The 21,881-nt window shown below is 44.4% G+C and overlaps 1 protein-coding gene across 1 annotated transcript in view; it reads left to right on the top strand.

Moving 5' to 3' along the window:
- Nucleotides 1–19,446, top strand: part of LOC147640450 (uncharacterized) — a 28,580-nt gene extending 9,134 nt beyond the window's left edge. Inside the window, exon 3 of the transcript XR_015263082.1 lies at nucleotides 19,276–19,446. The gene's annotated coding sequence lies outside the window, so the exon portion shown is untranslated. The remainder of the gene's footprint in view (nucleotides 1–19,275) is intronic.
- The last annotated feature ends 2,435 nt before the right edge of the window (nucleotides 19,447–21,881 follow it).

Below are 21,881 nucleotides of genomic sequence, written 5' to 3'. Positions count from 1 at the left end.
TGCCACTCATGCCTTTGAGTGTGCTCGTGAGGGAGAATTTATGGCTGAAAATGTATCAATGCATGTTGAGGGGCCAGCCATGCCTCATGCTTACAGGTCACATGTATCTATGCCTTATACATCACCTTTTGGTCCAAAAATGATGCCAGTCAGGGGTTGTCCCAATGGACAAACATGGGGAAAAACATGTTGAGATGCACACACATGCATCAAAGTCTCGTGACTTCAAAGCCGGAGACAAATCTGTGAAGTTTGACACATATCATGGGGAATATGATGCATCAAAGGCACTTGCTTTTATTGCCCAGTTTGATATTGCTTTCAGTGATGAGGATTTCACTTAGAAATCCATGATCCGGCATGTAAGCATGTTCATGAAAGGCACCCCATTGGTGGCTCACGGAGAAGCTCTCACCGAATCCTGTTAGATCATGGGAAGAGTTTAAGGAGAGATTCTATGCTCAATTCTTGCCTCCCAATGCATTGAATGAGATAACAATGAAGTGGGATTGGGTAAAGCAAAATGAGGGGGAATCGGTAAATGCATATGTACAAAAGTTTTGGAAAGTGCTTTTGGAGGTGTCTCCATTTATGCATGTCACCGAGGCGGAAAGGAAGAGAAGGTTTCAATCGGGATTGCAACCCGTGTACAAAGCGGGACTACAAATGTATCTTGGTTATACCTTAAACCAATTAATCGCAGCCGCTACCACCACCGAGCAATTGGAACTCAAATTGGGTCGATCCAATAAGGCTAAACCCTCATTTCAAGGCAAAGAGAGGGCTGTCCAAAACCTGCAAAATGATGGACAGCCACCTAAAAAGGACCAAAACCAAGATAAAAATGGTCCAAAGGCTCAAAATAACACTACCAAGAAGCGTTCCTTCAAACTGAGAGACTATGGTCTCACTTCGGAACAGAAAAAGCAATATATGAGTGAGGGGAAATGCTTTACTTGTGGTAGCACCGAGCATATTGCAAAGGCATGCCTAAACAAGAAGAAGCGTGATAATGCAAATGCATCAAAGCCTAATGTGCATATGGTTTCGAATGTGCAGGGCAACACTTCACATGATAGCAAAGATAGGGTTGTATGTAAAGCTTGGGGACAACTCAAAGATCAGCCCGCTTTGTTCATGTTTGATGAATGTGCATCTGAAAATTTAATATCCATACATATGGCAGTTGCTTTGGGTATTGAAGTGGAGGACATGGGTCCTCAACACATTCAAGGCTATGTGGATCATGAGGATTTTCTTGTGGCACCTTTGAATGGTTGTGATGTATTGCTTGGAAAGCCTTGGCATACACGTATTGATCCGTGCAAGGCTTACAAGACCAACATGATCACCTTCATGCATAAAGGCCATAGTCACAAGGAACGGGGGACGGTAACGGGGGACGGAGACGACATAGTCACAAGGGACGGGGGACGGGGACGGGGACGGGGACGGGATGGGGGATGGCCATAAGTAGGGAACGGGGACGGGGGAGGAAACGGCACTCAAAAAATACTTTTTTTTAAAAATTTTTCTACTCTGTACTTATTCTACTTTGGAAGTACATCAAAATGAGCACAAATTTACACTAAAATGGTAAGCTTTTGAGTCATATTAATAATTAAGTAGATACAAAATGAGTCATGACTCAAGAGTCAGGACTAAGCCTTAAGGAGGCAAAATACAAGGACGGACTCAAATGAGTCAATGACAAAAAAATATCGAAGACTAGAGGCTAGAGGCTAGAGCTAAGTAGTAAGGGCCAAGGCCCATGAATCATGATCCATGAATGATCATCCACGTGAAGTGCTCGCCTCATGGTCATGGGTAGCTTGTGCCAAAGAAGCATCAAGCTCATCCTCAGTCTCATCCTCACTGGCATGCTGCTCCTGCACCTCATCCTCCCGTTGCTCTTCTTGTTGACTCATCTCCCACTCGGTGAAGGAATCTGCCTTCTTGGTCACGGTCTTGCATAGCATTCGCAAGTTCGCGCTGACGAAGACAAGGTCATTGGCACGCTCTACCCTGAGTCGGTTCCTCTTCCTAGAGGCAATGTGGCTGCAGGTACTCCAAAGTTGCTCCAAGCAAGAGGAGCTGATGGCCTGGCTAAGTATGCGGATGGCAAGCTGTTGCAGCTCCGGTCCATCTGAACCAAAGTCCTCCCACCATAGAGCAGCACCAACTTTGGAGCGGTCAACCTGTGCATCATGACAGCCATAGGAGCCATGAAATGACCTGTACATCGAAAGCTGGTCCCTGATCTTGCGCCTAACCGATGCATCAGGCACAAGACGAACCAAGATGATCCTCCATCCAGCGCTCACCTCCCGGTCGCTCTCCTGCTTGTTGCCTTGGAATTTTGGGTCCACCACATAAGCTGCTGCATGCAATGGAGAGTAGTAGGAATTTCACCTTCCTGGACACAAGGCATGGATCTCCTCGTATCTATCTTCGTCAGGCATGAAGTCTTTCAACTTCTCTATCATGCGATCCATGGCCTCGTAGACCTTGCCTATGCATGGTTGCATAGCGTCTACAATCCTCAACAGGTGGACTGTGGGCCTCACCATAGCATCTGTGGTCTTCACACGCTCCCACCAAGAGGCGTCATCTGCCTGTAGCCTACACTCTTGGCCAGTGTTTGTATGGGACTCTTGCATGGCGACAAACTCGTCGCTAAGGAAAAGCCCCCTCAAAGCACCACTACAATCCTTCAACCGGCCCAACATGAGAAAGTTGTAGGCAAACCGGGTGTCGGAATATTTGAGGAGAGAGAGACAGGACCTCTTGTTGAACTCATGCCGAAGTCTTTGGTGGTTGAGGATAAAGGAGACCATGGTGTTGGCCTCCTCAATGAGCGGGCTGATCCATGGTAATGCCCCGATGTCCTTGAGGAGGTTGTTTAGGCAATGAGCCATACAAAAGCACACCGTGACATGTCCATACATACTTTGGAGAATAGCTCCCGCCGCCCTATTGGAAGGCTCCCCATCCGCAACAAAGCCCACTACATGCTCAGGGCCAACGATCTCCATGGTGGTAGCCCACTCCGTCGCAAGCACATCCGCGCTCTTCCCAGTGCCGGATGCATCATGAGATGAGATGAAGTACATCTCTCCGCGGGAATATGCAACCATGCCGTGAATACTCCTCTTGCGGGTGTCACTCCATCCATCCACAATGAGGGAGACTCCGTTCCTCTCCCATTGCCGCTTTGTGTTGTCGGCCGCTTGCTCTACAATGCGCTTCTCCTTGTCGAGCAATGTAGTGCGCAAGCTCTCGGATGAGGGGGGCGTATAGGTTGAGCCATACTCCCCAATCTTGTTAACCATGACCTTGAAGTATTCCGACCTATTCAAGAAAGTAATTTACTAATGAGAAGGGGACTAGGATGATGAAAACATGAATGATGAATTGGCAATGATCGATTGCACTTACCTAGCCGCTTGAAAGGCAATGTGGTCGTGGAAGAAGAAGCGGGCCACCGCCATATCCACCTCCTCCTTCAACTTGGGGTTCCAATTCTCCCCACGTGTAGATTGTCGTCGTGGGCCACGTAATGATTGAGAGGCCGTAGAGATGGAGGGTGCCGGTGTCGTGGATGGAGTAACATTCCGACTTGATGGTGAAGGTGATGGTGTGCATGATCCCGATCCACCACATGACTCCATGGTAGAGGCTTGAGTTCCTCTCCCCATCGTCGCGGGATCCATGGCTACTCGTGGTGTCCTTCTTGTCGCTTCGACGGCTTCGTAGACGCTAAGCTTGTCAAGAAGTTCCCGTCTCTTCTCGAGCGTGACATTCGTGCAAAACCTCACCTCATGCCCACTCTCATGCAAGAGGTGGGCTCGCACTTTGTCGGCGCCACCCGTTCGCCGGTACTGGCAAAGCTTGCATACCCATGGCCGAGAACCGCCTCCATGAACGGATGTGGTGTAGTTTACCTCCTCCCACCATGTCCATCCCGTTGTCCTTCTACGAGAAGCCCCGGCACGTGAGGAGGATGCCGTGGTTGAAGATGGCTTGACTCTTGAGCCTTGAGGAATGAGAGAGAGAGAGAGAGAGAGAGAGAGAGAGAAAGAGAGAGAGAGAGAGAGAGCCTTGAGGAATGAGAGAGAGAGAGAGAGAGAGAGAAAGAGAGAGAGAGAGAGCCTAGAGGCTTGGAAGTTGGAAGACTCGAAGAGTCAAGACCCAAGAGGCTTGAGGGAGAGGTGAGAGCCTAGGCCCTAGAGCTTGGAACTTGGAAGTTGGAAGAGAGAAGATTCAAGAAGCTTGAGCCTTGAAAGCTTGAGCAATGAGCCTTGAGAGTTATGAACTTGTGTGTGCTTGTAGCCTTGTAGAGGTGGGCTCTTATATAGATAGGCAAGAGAGAGAGAGGAAAGCCTCAAGGGCAAGAGAGAGAGAGAGGGCCAAGCCTCAAAGAGCCAAGGGCCAAGGCCCAACAGCCATAAACGGCTAGGAAGGGGCAGGCAGGTGCAACGGCCAAAAACGAGCATAGGCGCAGGCGCAACGGCTCTCTGCTGCCCCCGCACAGCACCGTCCCCGACAGTCGTCCCCGTCCCTGCGCCGTCCCCGTCGCCGTCCCCGGTTTGAAACGTCCGTCGGGGGATGTCCGTCCGTCCCCGTCCTTGCGCCGTCCTGTTTCGGCGTCCCAACGTTCCTAGGCTCCGTCCCCGCCGTCCCCTGTGACTATGGGGGACGGGGACGGGTACGGGTCGGGGGACGGCCATAAGTAGGGAACGGGGATGGCGGAGGGAGGGAACGGCACTCAAAAAATACTTTTTTTTAAAGTTTTTCTACTCTACACTTATTCTACTTTGGAAGTACATCAAAATGAGCACAAATTTACATAAAATGGTAAGCTTTTGAGTCATATTAACACCGGATGGTGGCCGATTGTGGCCAGATAGCATGAGACGATTCTGGAGAAGGTTGGCACACTGCCAACCAGGCTACATGCATATGCGGTGAGTTATTATACACCTACTGCATATGGGCTGTAAATTTTGGGTCCGTTGCGGCGTGCAGTTTCACACCAGCCTACTTGGGGGAAGGTGCGGAGGGGGGCGTGAGCCCCTCTCTGCAGGGGGTCGGGGGGGAGATGACTCCATGCTTGTAGCCTTGTAGCCTTGTTCTTATATAGATATTAGATAGGCAAGGGCAAGTGAGAGAGAGAGAGGCAAGGGCCAAGCCTCAAGGGCCAAGGCCCAAGGTCCCAAGGCTCAAGCCTAAAGGCCAAACCTCGAGGCACGAGAGAGGCAAGGGCCAAGGCCCAAGCCTCAGAGGCTCAAGGCCTCCCCAAACGGCCAAGCCAAACGGCTAGAAACGGCCCCACAAACGGCTATAAACGGGCATAAGAAACCACAGAATGGCTCCTTGCCGTCCCTGTTCCTACTGCCGTCCCCCACAGCAATCCCCGTTCCTACTGCCGTCCCCTTTATCGTCCCTTGTGAGGGACGCCTCCAGGGGGACGTCCGACCGTCCCTTGCCGTCCCTGTTCCTAAACCATCCCGACTCCGTTCCAGCAGTCCGTCCCTTCCGTCCCCTGTGACTATGATAAAGGCCGAGAGCATGTAATTGATGCTGGTGAGGAGGGTGATACCATTCCCCTTGTATCTCATGTACAAATTAAGAAAGTAATGAAAAAGAGTGTTTTTGCGTACTTGATTTTTGTACGAGATCATGTTGAGGAAAATAATGTACATGTAAACACTCTTAGTAATGATAGGTTGAAATTTTTGCAAGAGCACAATGATTGAGTTACCAAATGAGTTGCCACTCGTACAACCAGAAGATCATCGCATTGATCTTGTGCCGGGTAGCTCACCGCCTAATAGGCCAGTCTATCGTGTAAGTGCATCCCAAAAAGAGGAGATCGTGAAGCAGTTTGGTTCAGTCAGGCTCTTCCCCATATTGTTCACCCGTCCTCTTGGTTCAAAAGAAGGATGGATCCTTTCGTATGTGTGTGGATTATAGAGCTTTGAATAAGCTTACCATCAAGAATCGGTTTCCGATTTCACGCATAGACGACATACTTGACAAGTTGGATGGATCGGCATGCTTTAGCCGAATTGATATCAAGAGTGGGTGGTGACATTCAATAGAATGATGGATTGTATATTCCGTGGGTACAAGAAATTTACAGGTGTCTTCTTTGATGACATCCTAGTCTTCTCGAAGACCGAAGAAGAGCATAAAGCTCATTTGGCTATTGTTTTTGAAGAGCTCCATAAGCATAAACTCTACATAAATGCAAAGAAGAGTGAGTTCTTCTTGTTAGAGATACATTATCTTGGGCATTTTGTGTCCAAAGATGGAGTGCGGATGGATCCTGCAAAGATTGATGCAATTCGGAATTGGCCCGAATTGAGTTCGGTGCATGAGATCCGTAGTTTTCTTGGATTATGCTCTTACTACCGCAGGTTCATTCGGCACTTTGCATGGATTGCTTCTCCTTTACATGATTTGACAAAGAAGAAGGCCGTGTTCAAATGGACTAATGTAGAGAGAGATGCATTCCTCAAATTGAAAGATGCAACTACTCATGGTCTCGTGTTGACCATTCCGGATTTGCAAAAGCCTTTTTGTGTGGAATGTGATGCATCTGGAAATTGCATAGGAGCTGTCCTTAATCAAGAGGGACATGCCATGGCTTATGAGAGTCGTAGATTGCATGATGCAGAGCTATCTCTTGGCATTTATGAGAAAGAGCTCTTGGCTGTAATTCATGCACTTACTATATGGAAACATTACCTTCTTGGGGCTGATTTCACTGTGAAGACAGATCACCAAAGTTTGAGGTATTTCCTTACTCAAACTAAAGTTGTCAGAGAAGCATATGAGGATGGCCAATTTCCTCTCTATGTTTCATTTTCAGATCTTGCACACCCTGGGAAAGAAGAATGTAGTGGCCGGTGCATTGTCACGAAAGTTGTATGTAGCAGCTATCTCGGTTGCCTCTCATGGGGACTTGTCTACCATGCGTGATTTGTATCATACGGATACTGATTTTGCCACTATTTGGGCTGATTTGATGGCTGGTCATGCACATGCCTCATATGTGATCAAAGAGGGTTATCTCATGAAAGATAATTGCCTATGTGTGGTGTCTTACATGAGGCAAAGGGTTTTGGATGAGTGCCATGCTCCTCCATATGCCGGTCATAGAGGCATAATGCTTACTACGCACATGATTGAGCGGTATTTCTTTTGGCCAGGTATGCGGAAGGACATAGAGGCACATGTGCGTGCATGTATCACCTGTCAAAAAGTCAAATTTGATAGGTAAAAGGCACCAGGTTTACTTCAGCCATTGTCTATTCCCACGCAGCCATGGGAAAGTATTACAATGGATTTCATTATGGACTTGCCACGTACCCAACAGGGTAATGATGCAATTTGGACAATTGTGGACAGGTTTAGCAAGCAAGCTCATTTCTTGCCGGTCAAAAAGACCATCAAAGCTGAGCATATGGTTAAAATATATCTTGCACAAGTGTTCAAACATCATGGAATGCCGAAGTTCATTGTGGGGGATAGAGATCCCAGGACTACAAGTCTCTTTTGGCGAGCCTTATTTGATAATATGGGCACCAAATTGGAGTTCTCATCAGCTTATCACCCTCAAACGGATGGGCAAAGTGAGGCTGCAAATTCAGTCGTGTTGGATCTCTTGAACTGTTATGTGGCGGATCAGAAGTCTTCTTGGGAGAAGTACTTACTGCTTGTGGAATTTGCATACAACAACACGGTGCATGCATCTACGTGAAAGGCCCCGTTTGAGATTGTTTATGGTAAGGTGGTTTTGCTCCCCATCCTTCGCACAAAGGATGAGATATTTGCAGCTGATGAGTATGTAGGAGACTTGGATATTACTTTTGCTCAGGTGTGGACAACCATTGCAAGGTCACAAGACAAGCATAAAAAGGCTGCCGACAAGCATAAAAAGGATGAGATATTTGCAGCTGATGAGTATGTGGGAGACTTGGATATTACTTTTGCTCAGGTGTGGACAACCATTGCAAGGTCACAAGACAAGCATAAAAAGGCTGCCGACAAGCATAGAAGGCAATTGAATGTTAAAGAGAATGATTTGGTATTGCTGAAATTTGAAAAAGCAAGACTTGCAAAGAGGCCTGGCAGAGAGGGTGCATATCCTAAGCTTGCAACCAGGTACTATGGGCCTTTTCGAGTGATCGAGAAGATCAATGAAGTGGCTTTTAGATTGGCATTACCTAGTCATTGGCACATACACAATGCTTTTCATGTCTCCATGGCAGTTGTTTATGCCGGGGATTGATGCCACTCATGTGATACTGTAGACTTGGCTTTCCGTTGGGACTTGTGCCTCCGTGTACATGCTCGGAAATGCTTGGTGGATTGGTGTGCCATTGGGTCTGGTACCTCGTGTACTTGCCTGGAGCACGTCTATTTTGGTATAGTCTCATGAACGGGGATTGTCCATACCAATGCTGCATTGCATAGCATCTTTATGTACTTGCTTGCAATTGAAATTGCATGCTGTTTTCATGTGCTTGCTTGACCAATGTGTAGTTTCGGGTAAGGGGACGCCCGCCTGTGAACTGCACAGTTGTGTGGCATGTGAATAGTGTCAGAATACGCAGCAGAGATGATGACTAGATCTGGGAACACAAGAGCAAAAGCAAAAACGCAGGCAGAAAAACAGCACAAGAGAGAGAGAGATGTAGGCGTGTAACTCTGCTCTATATACACAAGAAGATCCCGAGAAATGATACAAATGAGGTATGGGGGCTGAGGACCTATATATACCTCCCTGGAAGGGCAGTCGGCGAGCACTAAAGTGTCCACGACTGAAGAAAGAGGTCCCACGACTGCATAAATGCAGTCGGCCAGCAAACTGGTGCCCACGACTGATGAAAACCAGTCGGCCAGCAGCAAGAGTGCCCACGACTGATAAACACCCAGTCGGCCAGCACTGTACTGCTCTTGGCACCCTCTGGCAGCCCTCCCAAGCCTCAAAAAAATGGGAAAAAATAGGGGAAAAATACGGAGAGTGGGGAAAAATGGGAAAACACCTCATAAGGGCGGGCACACCCACAACAAAGGCCCTGGTGTATAAAACTGGACAGGAGATGACTTCTAACACCCCCTCTCAGCTCCTGGCTGTGTAACCAACCACAGGGAGCTGGGGTGCCGCCTGAGCAAATCCTGAGAGGGACTTCGTGAAGAGGTCCACCGTACCGTCCTCCGTCGAACAGAACTCCAGCAAGATGTCATCAGCAACGATCTGTTCACAAACAAAGTGCCTCTGGACGACCATGGGTTCCTCCAGTGGAAGCCCAAACCTGCAATGTAACCTCCTCCTGCTCCGTAAAACTGCTCGTGGGCTATAAGTAGATCCCCTCGTGTCCGAATCTCCTCCCCAAACCGAGTCACTCCAACCGTGGAGTCGGACTCCATCCAACAATCCCCCTCCTGTGTAAAAGAGTCTCTAATCCTTCACATGTCGCAGAAACCACAGGAAACGCAATCGTGCCTCCCAAAGAGACATCTGCAACCATGAGCTCAACTGCCTCATCAAGAAGCTCCCGTCCAATCCGGTGTCCTTCAACCAGATCAATGAACCGTACAGCTTCTGAGTCACAGAGACATCACACTGCTCACAAGGATCAGCACCTGTTATTACGGTGCACAAACAAGTCCTGGAAATCTGATAAAACCTGTCAACCACCCCCTCTGAATCCGGAACCACAAAGCCTGGAGAAACCACCTCCTTCTGCAAGTAAGCACCTGTCACTTGCCTGGCTTTCCGAAAGGTCCCCGTGGAAAGAACATCCTCAACTACTGGAAGTTCTATGTCCCGAACGCGACGAGACATCAGAGCATAAGTGACCTGTTCAGCTTCCTCTGACTCACGAACACAAGAACTACCAACATCAGTACTGGAAAGTTCTTGCCAACTGCTGCCATCTACTGGCAAGCTATCCACCACCTGGTCTCGGAAAGCCCGCACCTGCAGCGTATCCACTCTTGAGTAGCCATTACCAGACTGCCACTCATCACAACCCTGAGGACCTGGGAGAGAGTGCTGAAAGCCTGTAAACTCCATTCTCCACTCCACCTTCCCAAACCACTTGGCCTATTGCTTTGTCTCGGAGAGCAACAAAATGCTCATCAAACTCCACTCGTACGCCAGTCTTGCAAACCTGATGCACTGACAACAGATGAAAACCAAGTGCCGGAACATACAACACCTGGGAGGAATGCTTCCCCCCTTTGCCATCGGGAACTATCTCCATCCTGCCCTCACTGTGAACTGGGATAGTGGATGTATCACTAGTAAGAATATGACCAGAAAGCCTGCAGAGATCCTGTAAACCGGAACGGGAAGGAGTCATGTGCCTGGAAGCACCACTATCGAGAATCCACTCCCGAGTATCCGTTGCGGAGAGTCCTCCAATCTCCTCCCTGCCTGAAGAAAACGAAACATCGGTGTCCATCACCTCTAGGTGCACAAAAGCCGGAGTCTTCATGATTGCTACTGAGGAGTCTTCACCCTTCTCGGTCTTCCGCTTGGGACACTGCCTCTAGTAGTGGCCTTTCTCGCCACAATCATTACAGGTTCTCTCTGCCTTCAGCTTCTCGCAGTCAGAGTCGGACATCTTCTCAGAAGACTTCTCCGATGAAGCCTTCCCTTTGCCCGAGTTACGGCCTTTCGACCGTTGGCCAGTAAAGGCCTCCGAACCTCCACCCTGAGGAGGGTTCGTGAATCGTTCCTCCTGGTCTAGGACCATAGGCACAAGCTCCTCCCACGTGATGGTGTTGAGCTTGCCACTGGTAATCAACAACGAGTAAAATGCTGAGTACGAAGAGGGCAAATGTGACAGCAACGTGATGGCCATGTCCTCTGACGATATCTCCTTCCCAGCCTGAAGAACTTCCTGCTGAAGAGCCTGCAGCTTGTTAATATGCTCCCGCATCGTCGACGACTTTGCAGGGCTCATAACCCGCATCTGTACTTCCAAAGAAATCCTCTTCATGGGCGATACCCTGTTGTAAAGTGAGGCCAAATGCTGCCATATACCTCTGGCCAGCGTCATGTTCTTGACATGATTGATTACTTGCGGTGTGCAGTTGAGGAAAATAAACGAACGGACCCTGGCGTTGACACGATCCCACATCTGTGTCTGGGCCTCCCGGTCCTTTCGGATCGACGGTAACTCCCCTTCCTCTACTTCCGGCCGTGGAACACCAACAACGACGAAATCGGCGAGGTCGTAGGACTCCAGAACGGATTCCATCATCACCTTCCATATGCCGTAGTTGCTCTCGTCCAACCGACGGTCCACCGGGAACGTGGGGAGTGTCGGGATCTTCACATGTCTCTCGGCCATCTCAAACAGATCTGCCATAGCGGGGATGTACTCTGAAAAGGGTGGGTGGGAACAAAGAAGAACTAAAACCTGCAAGTGGCTGTCCAGCAAATCAGCCCGCCTTCCTCTTGCTTCTCCTCTTCCCCGATCAGCCCAAAACAGTCCACCAATCAGCCACAAGTGACAAAACAGTCCCTCTCTTACTCACACAAATCCCAAGAACTATCTCGAGCCTAGGGCTCTGATACCATGTCAGAATACGCAGCGGAGATGATGACCAGATCTGGGAACACAAGAGCAAAAGCAAAAACGCAGGCAGAAAAACAGCACAAGAGAGAGAGAGATGTAGGCGTGTAACTCTGCTCTATATACACAAGAAGATCCCGAGAAATGATACAAATGAGGTATGGGGACTGAGGGCCTATATATACCTCCCTGGAAGGGCAGTCGGCCAGCACTAAAGTGTCCACGACTGAAGAAAGAGGTCCCACGATTGCATAAATGCAGTCGGCCAGCAAACTGGTGCCCACGACTGATGAAAACCAGTCGGCCAGCAGCAAGAGTGCCCACGACTGATAAACACCCAGTCGGCCAGCACTGTACTGCTCTTCGCACCCTCTGGCAGCCCTCCCAAGCCTCAGAAAAATGGGAAAAAATACGGAGAGTGGGGAAAAATGGGAAAACACCTCATAAGGGCGGGCACACCCACAACAAAGGCCCTGGTGTATAAAACTGGACAGGAGATGACTTCTAACAAATAGGTGGTAAGTATTACCCAATCTAGGCTCAAATAGCCCTTAGGACTTAGCCAATATTTATAAGTGAGTGCGTTTCCACTTCATTAAAGTTTGGGCGCCCAAAAGTCACTTATAAATTATGACCGCTTCCAAGTTCACACTCACTGAAGTCCCGATGCGGACAAGACTCAATGTCCAGGACCTGATAACCATATTTAAATCCATGATGTGTGCATGCTCATTGGTCCGTGTCTCCCTACGAGTACGGCCAGCAAGAGGAGCATCTAGATGGCTGTCCTATAACGTCCTCAAATACCATCTAGGTATATGTTTGACCTGTGGAGCCTGTTGCCCCATATTTGGCTCAACTTCTGGCTCAATCTCCTGCTGAATTTCTGCACCACCTTCATGATTAGCTGGCTGCCCTGCACCCTCATGGGTTGAATCACCAACTGTGGAATGAAACTCCATAGGTAGTAGGCCTTCAAACACATCATTTTCGGCCTGATTTGCATCATAACTAGCCATGGATAATTCTGATTTTTCATCAAAAATCACATCCCGACTAGTGAATATCTTCTTGGACAGTGGGTCATATAACCGGTAGCCCTTGCTCTCATGGCTGTACCCAAGAAAAATACATTTTGTGGCTTTATCATCGAACTTCCTCCTCAACTCTTTGGGTATGTGTGCATATGCAAGACACCCAAAAGTACGAAAATGTGATACCGAAGGCTTGTGGCCATGCCAAGCCTCAAAAGGAGTAATGGAAACCAATGCCTTTGTGGGACATCGATTCAAAAAATGACAAACACACATAACAGCTTCCACCCAAAAGACATGTGGTAGCTTCTTTGCCTTTAACATACATCTGGCCATCTCCATGAGTGACCGATTCTTCCTTTCTGCAACCCCATTTTGCTGTGGAGTATAAGGAGTAGTATACTGATGCTTGATACCTCTACTCTCAAGAAAGGAATTCAACATGTGTGACACATATTCCCCCCCTCGGTAAGAACGGAGGGTCTTAACCTTGCATCCTGACTCTGTTTCAGCAAGTGCTACAAAGGCCAAAAATGCATCATATACCTGTGATTTTCGTGTCAATGAATAGACCCAGCATATGCGAGAGAAGTCATCAATAAATGTAGCAAAATAGAAGCAACCTCCTAATGACTTCGTCTGCATGGGACCACAAAGATCACTGTGTGTAAGCTGCAACTTTGTAGTTGCTCGTAGAGCCTGATCACGTGGAAAGGAAAACCGATGCATTTTTCCCAAAATACATCCTTCACATATGTGATCTGGAGGCTTCTCCATAAGAGGTAGGTCTGTCAACATGTTATGTCGCTGCATAAGCATAAGACTACCAAAATTTACATGCCCCATGCGAGCATGCCATAACTCTGCATCAACCATAGCTGGAGTAAGAGTGAATGCATGATAAGCAGACTGATCCTCTGGCTGAAATGCATCCAACTGATAGAGTCCATGACATAATGTACCAGTAAGCATCAAGGTCAAAGCATTAGCTTTGTTTTTGACCATGCATTTGTCATCATCAAAGTTGACTTGCATACCATACTGTGCTAAAGAAGAAATGGACAACAGATTCTTCTTTATCCCTAGTACATATAAGGCATCTGTAAGGCGAAGAATAGAGCCATCAATGGCTGTGAGCTGAATCTCCCCAATGCCACGAACTGGATATGAAGCATTATTGGCACACTGAACGGACTTGCCAACAGGGGCAGGGCATACATTACAAAACAAATCCCTGCGAGATGTAATATGCTTTGAAGCACCACTATCAAAATACCAAGTACATGCATGCTCAGTCACACTGAGTGCCTGTGAAGACCAAGAGGCATCATAACTGCATGTGTAGAAACAGTAATCCCTGTCTACAACAAAGGAAGCAGTCTCCGGAGGAGCTTTAGAGGCATCGTTTATAGACATCCCAGACTCCTTCTCCTTCTCTTTGGCAATCCTCTTCCTACACTCTGTGATGTAGTGACCTGGCTTCTTACAGTAATGGCATTTGCCTTTCTTCTTGGGCTGTCCATCACCTTTCTTGGTATCCTGAGATGAACCACCATCACCTGAATTCTGATTTGAACTCTTTGGCTGAAACTTGCCTTTCCCTTTTTGACCTGTCACAAATGCTTGTTCAGCACTTGTGTTCATGTTCATGTTCTTCCTGATTTGCTCTTCCTGTAACAAGAGAGCAACAAGTTCCTGACACTTTAGGGGCTCAATAGCATTCCTCATGCTAAGGTTCAAAGAGGTATGAAAAGCCAAGTAGGATCTTGGCAAAGAGTTTAAGATGGTGGATACAAGCTGTGTCTCAGGAATAATCTCATCCACATTGATGAGTTGCTCTCTCAAATCCTGCAGCTTGTTCAAGTGGCTAGACATATCATCTTCTTCATGCATCTTCTGGTTTCCAGCTCTCCTTTCAAAAATGAGATCCGTGTCTCATTACGAGCAGCATACATTTGCTCCAAAGTCACCCATGCATTCCGTGAAGAGCCAGCTGAACGAATATGAGGTATAATAGACCTCTGTACTGACAATGCAATAAGTGATAAGGCTTGTGCATCTTTGGCATCCCATGTCTTATGGGCATTTGTTCTTTGAACAGGCTGTGGCTGAACCGGTGCTTGTGCTTGTTGTCCTCTTCCACGAGCACCCCCTTGAGGAGGAGTCTCTGGAGCCAATGGACTTGGATGTGGTTCATCACCACTAACAAAATCCCAAAGACCTTTTGCCACGAGCACATTTCTCAGCATGAAACTCCACAAGGAGTAATTCATGTCATCCAGCTTGTCTTCCTTAGACAAGTACGTGAACACATCACTCTGTTGTTGATTTGCCATTATGCCAGTGCACAATGTTGTACTTGTGTATCAAAAAAACCCAAAAACAACCCTGAAAGCAACTGTACTTCACTGAGTACAACTGACCCAAATATGCTTGCACTCTCAATCCTCTGAATGTGCAAAACAATGCACCACTGATTGAGTAGAACAACAAAAAGTGGCTCACACAGTGCCAAAATGCCCAACATTTTTGCACCCAAAGCCTTGCAAAAGCTTGTAGAGGTTTCTTTGCAAGAAAACCTCACTGTATCTGCCAGAAAAATTTTCACAGAAAAACGCCCAAATTTTAAAACATGTAAAGCTTTAAACTTTACCCATGTGATTTTGCAGGTACTGGTCGGCTGTAGGCTGTACGGAACAGCTGTCCCCGGAGCAGTGAGAAGCGGCGACTGTATTGTTGCAGGTATACGCAGCAGGTGGTGGTCGTCTGCTGTACGGAGCAGCCTGGCCGGAATAGCTGTACGAAACAGCCGGCGCCTGTATGGATAGACGGCAGGCCTGTACGGACTGTACGGCTGTCTGTGCAGGACTGTACGTGGGTTGGAGTGGCTGCAGCTGATAGCGAGGGCATGTACGGGCAGCTGATGGCGAGCTGTACGGACAGGGCAGGCAAACTTGGCTCTGATACCAAAATGTAGGAAATGGTTGTTAGGGTTAGGGTTTTGGAAGGCACACCAACAGGAAGCGTGTGAGAGAGAGAGAGGAACACGTTTGCTCATATATTGATAATGATAAAAAGGAGTACAATAGCTACATATAAAAGATGTGACCTAAAGTGTGTTCACATGGTCCGGCCATAAACTGTGCCAGGTGGACCAAACCACTTATAAACCACTATAAGTGAAACTAAGCTAAACTGGGGGAAAAAACCTCCACTAACTGAAGTAAAAAGTGTCCCAGTAACCTACTGATGATCACTAGCACTCCCCTGGGTGCATACACAACATAAAACCCAACAAGTAGCAGGAGGGAGGAACCGGATTACAAGATCACATACCCTGTGTAGTGTTCTCTTGTCCTACGTGCTCTCTTACAGATTGTTGCTACCATGTTTTGGTGGAACAATAGAGAGCAGATGGTAGGGAACATGGGCACTTGAGAGGGTAGTGTGGGTTGCAAGTCTACATCGACAACCACTTGTTTGCAATACTGTATTCATATGCATTGGTATGGAAATCTGGTCAGAAATGCCCATGACACTATGTACTTGATTCTCCCAAGATCAATATACTTTATTTGAGGGAAGGGTCGGCCGTTCCGGCTCATTGTGTGTCTCTCGTCATTTCATCAATTTACTTCTTATATTTTGAGCAAGTGTCTATCAAATCTTAGTGTATTTAAGTGTATTGATTAGCATTGTGTTCAACCAAGCTACATGGAGTCAGTCGCCACCCTTAACTGGAGTGCATCTCATAACTTGTTGCATGAGAAAGTCCTTCCAAGGCTCAGTGCCAGGAAGAAATCCTCGGACAATCAACTAGCAAAGCAACGCCTTACACTACACCTCTGGGTTAATGATATTCAATCCCCCCTCATGCTTAGGTCTGATAATGGTTTCCCAGGCAACTCTAGCTCGGGTGCATGCAGTGCCATCCAACCCCGATCACAAAAAGTTCCTAATGAGGCGGCGAAGTTGGCCAATCTCCAGAAATATCGCGGTGTCATCTGCCAACTCTGAATCCACAAGCTCATCCTCTGTGCATAAAGGCAATTTGAGACTCGTGACACTTGGGGTGGCCTGAAGAAATCTGCTCATGGCCTCTGCCACAATGAGAAAAAGCAGGGGCGCAAGGGGATAACCTTGCCGCATTGAGCGAGAAATTTGAAAGCGCTCACCCCGTCCCGATGGGCCAAAACCGTGCTATGGGCCTCCCTATAAAGGCAAGAGACCCCTTTGATCCAATCCTAAGAGAATCCCATATGTGCCATTGTGCCTTCCAAAAAACCATCCCAATCCACTTTGTCGTATGCTTTTTCAAAATAAGGGTGGCAAGGGGTTGGTGGCTAGCTTTAGCTCACTCAACAGCTTCCCAAAATGAAAATATGTTATCAAAAATACTCACTCCTTGGAGAAAGCCATTCTGTGTGTCATGAATGATCCTTTGAAGGACCGGTTGTAGCCTCATGCTCAGAGCCTTAGCTAGGATTTTATATGTGGAACCTAATAACGTAATCGGCCTCCATTGCCTGAGGTTGGTCTTATCCCCACCTTTTGGGATAAGGTGGATAAGGCTTTCCATAAGATGGGGTGGCATCATACCTGTACATTACATCTCCTGCAAGGCAAGAGTGATCGCTATCCATTGTTATGGATCTAATTTCTTTAGATACATTTAATGAGACGTTAATAAGTGACAGTTGAAATATGTCTTGCTTGTAGTAACTTATGCAAGTATCTGAATCATAGGGCATTGAGTACTTGATCCTAAAATCACAATGCATGCAAGCTTTGCGCATCCAACCTATAGTGTTATCATTTTACTTCTCTATGTGCAAGCTATTGAAAGGATTGGTCACATGGTGGCACAAAGAGGAATGCTTTAGTCCTTATCGGTTGTCATTTTTTAAAAGCCATTGTTATAAAACTTGGTTGCACTATAATACATACAATATTATAATTTTATTACAAAACTCGATTGCACCATAATACATGTAGTATTATAGTTTTATTACAAGGCTTTCACATCATGAAATGTTTGTGCACGAGTTGCTAGGACAAATAGGAAGGATACAATGCCTTGATCTTAAATACATTCATGTTGAGAGCATTCAAATGCCTCTCTAAAAAATTATTTCTTCACTTGAAATGCGACTTTTGAGAACGAGAATATGATTATATTGTGACTTTGTAAAAGTTCAAAAAATAATGGTTACAACTCTCGATGCATAGATTATAATTATCCTTTTAAGCATTTTTGAGCAACTTCACTTAAGAAGAGCAATTAAAAATAATTAGTTTATACTAGGTAATCATTCATTTTGCTTAATTTTTTTTGAAAAAATGGATTACTATTGTTCTTTTAAATGTTTTTGTGCAATTCAAATCAAGAAAAGCAATAACAAGCAATAAATCTATGTAAAGAATAAAAAGCAATCAATCTATATCTTAAGGAATCATTAATGTTGTTACAAATAAGCTCTCATCTAAAAATTTACAAATGTAGTCGAGTTTGAGTTTTTGGGATTGTATCTTTTGAAATGCGATGCATATTTATTTATTTATTTTTGGTTTGAAAAATACGTACTCATCTAGTCTAGGAACATGTTCTTGGAATAATAGTTTGGCACTCGTGAAAATCGTTTGATATATTTGTGAGTTTCATTTGTGTGTTGCTACAAACAATCTATAGTTTATAAATGTATTTGAGTTTGAGTTTTTGGATCTCAATCTTTTAATGTGTTTTTTTTGGGGGGGGGGTTGTAGAAAAATTTATACTCATTGTTCTACATGTGTGTATTATAAAGTTTTTGGGAAAAGAATAGAGATTTAAAGGTCTACAAAACTTCATGAAAACATTTACATTAATAAATTCAAGATATAATGACCTTAGGAATTTTAGATTATAAGAAAAAGAAGTGTATACATCTTGAAGGTTTTGCAAGCAATCTACCCCAGTTGGGTCCATTGTATAATCTTCAGGGGTTTGCACCCAATGGGATCCATTGTGGAATGGCTTTGATGGTAATTTATTGGTTTATGTCTTTTGGTGCTTCTCTTCAAAGCTCATCATATTCAATTAAGGCCGCCATCGTATATCTCTTCCAACACCTAGTTGTAGCTTCTCCATACTAATCCCTATTTTCTTTATAATAATCTATGGCGATTTGCTTTTACATTGCCATTGTTGTTAGCATGTGTAACATAGAGTCACGACCCATGCCCAATTTGTGTTGTCATGTCCTTGATGTCATAGCAAAGCTTGCTTGTTTTGTGTCCACTTGATGCATTATGTACCTAAAATCATCATTTTCACTCATGTCCCTACCAAATGTTGTTTTTCATGCACATCATGATCCCTTCATACATACCATGTACTCGTACATATATTCTTTTGATGCGCCAGCATCATCATTTGGTAAATATCATTATCATCTCCCCATCTTCCTTTTAAATGCCATGTCAAGTATTATTTACCAACTCTTATGTATCCCCCTTACATTCAACATCAAGATGTGTATGGGACTATCTTCTGTCTCATAAATCAAGTTTAGACCGCTACTTGCTTCCTAGCACATCCCCCATTAAAATTGAGTCATTATGTCTCCAAGAATGATGTGGATCATGTTCTTGTGCATCAATAGGTATGTCACATTATCAAGTTGATTTACATCTCCATCGAGCATCAATGTAATAATATCTATCAATTGTAAGATGTCCATACTCATTGGTCTTCAATCAACACATGTACCTCGACATGTACCAAGAGAAACATCAACTTATTTTCAATATCATTTTAATATGTATTTTGTTGTCGGAGTATTGTTTGAAATTGTCATATTGCTTGTAATGAATGTGTTTTTCCATGATCTCCCATACTCTTTATGATGCATGAAAGCATAATCATGTATTACCTTTTCCATTTAGATCATTGCTTCCTCATTTAAGTTTTTTTGATATGTCATGTATATTCAATACATTGAGTGATTGAAATCATTTTGATAGCATAAATGCCTTTGGAACTAGGTCAATTTCATCCATGGTTGTTTTTACAAGTGTGGTTGATTAATCTTCATACAAAAGGCTTTAAGAAAATGTTCCCACTCACAAGAAAGACTAACCTTCTTAGGGTATAGTGAATTGCAACAATTATGTCTTCTAGTTTGGGGCGTTTTATTGTGAAGCATTGAAAGTATAATTCTTAAAAGAATAATAATTAAAGAAATAATCGATGTACGTACCATTTGCAAGCATATCGTTATCTTCATGATTGGATTTCCATTTTTGCAACATGTTTTTACTATCATCCATGAAATTTTCTTAGGTCTTATAGGGATGTCCATCCATATATGTATTCTTCAGGTTCTCTTCTTGTTATTTTGACAAGCTTCATTTGTGATTTTATAAGGTGAAAGTTGTTTGTTTTTTGTTTCTTTGCTACTTTGTCTTGTTTTTGTTAAGCAGTTCATGCTTTTTTCTTGAATTGATTGAGTATCAATTTAATTTTATAATAAGATTATTTTATTGAATCATTTTTAATATTTATTTAGAATATAAATATAGTTTGTTAAAGTTTTCTTACCTCATTTACAGATGCCATTTTGTTGATTCTTTTTTGCTTCTTGTCTTGGGATCTTACATGTCAAAAAAGTTTGCTTGGATTTATAATTTTCCTATTCATGTTATTTTAGGCATGTACATTTTTTAAAAAGAATTTTGTGAATGGGTCAAGTGTTCTTATATTGAGGTATATTAAAGTCATGACAATGAAATTCGATTTGTCTATTTTATTCAAGATCCATGACTTGTGTCTTTCCACAAGAGCATCAGATATGTTAGTCCTAATGTAAATGATCCCCTTAATAACGAATAGGGATTTTCTTATATAGTACATCCTTGCCTGCGTAGATATCATTGTCTTTGTGATGAAGGATCTGATTCCACATAGTCCTAGAGCAGACTCAATTCTTTGAATAGTAGGAAAGCAACTCAATGTTGCTTCTATGAGGAAAGTTGGTTTGGAAACGATGTATGGAAAAACCATTTTTAGTTTAAATGGATCTAGGTTATGAAGACCTAGTATCTCTGGATCATTAGGTTTGAGGTTCATATTCCCATCAGGTTTGTTTTCATGGCTTAATTTAATAAGTAGTATGCTAATATTTGTTACTCTTTTGAATATTCTTGTGTGCTTGCCACAATAGAAGTATTATTGCATTGTAATGAGTGTTATTTTTATGCTCTTCTAATAGCCCTAAATATAGCCATCTATGTGTGTATTGTTAGATATGTGTCTATATGGACTATAAATGGAAAACCATATTGACACTTATGTGGGCCACCTAAGTCATAGATATTGCGTCTTCCTCTACATATGTGCAATTTTTTTCTAATTACAAGCTTGTAGCATGTTTTATGCATAGCTTGCAAGATACATATCTAAGTCACATGTAAGTATGGTATTTATGCATCAATGTGTTTGTTACCATATTGATGTCACATGATGTATGCATGCATGGATCCAAGATTTTGTATATTATATATAATCAAGTGGTTACATAATGTCCACCCTTTAGTTGTATGATGGGGACGTCTGGACACTAGTATGTCATCCTAGTGAATTGGTATCGTAGGTGACTCCATATTAAATACTGATTACCTGGTGGTATTGGCATGGCTTGCGACCATGCTTGACGGGTGTATGTTGTTGAGGTGTAACAAGTAGTGTCATGCTTGACAATTGTATTGTGGTCAAGTCAAACAAGTGGGCTATGCTAAACAATTGCATAGGGTCGAAGTGAAACAAGTGATTCATGTAATTGATGCACCATACTCTTGGAGTGTAACAAATGGTAACTCACATCATGCTAGATGATGTATACATAATGATACTCTTATCATAGTGAAACAAGTGGTGAATATATGTTGTGTTTGTGCTTATCAATGTTTCATATTGGGATTAATTGTACATAAGGTAATTAATTGGGATATATTTATAGAAATGTCATATTGGGATTAATTATCAATTAATTGGGATATGTTTACAAAAATAAGTGATGAGCAGTATGTCGCATATAAGGGATCTTGTCTATATTATATTATTTCGTATTATTTGCGATTTGATGATGAGTGCGAGGATCATCAATTTAGGTATTGTACGAGTTTTATTGTTGCAGTACGAGTCCATGTTCACCTGAGCCTTTGAGCCATGCCTTTATGTCTCTGAGTCATGCTTGGTCAATGAACCTTG

Source organism: Cibotium barometz, chromosome 3 (assembly GCF_041138505.1).
Source record: "Cibotium barometz isolate CiBa-2024 chromosome 3, ASM4113850v1, whole genome shotgun sequence".
NCBI lineage: Eukaryota > Viridiplantae > Streptophyta > Polypodiopsida > Cyatheales > Cibotiaceae > Cibotium > Cibotium barometz.
The sequence above is the reverse complement of the archived record's forward strand: the minus strand, read 5'-3'. Positions and strand labels throughout refer to the sequence as shown.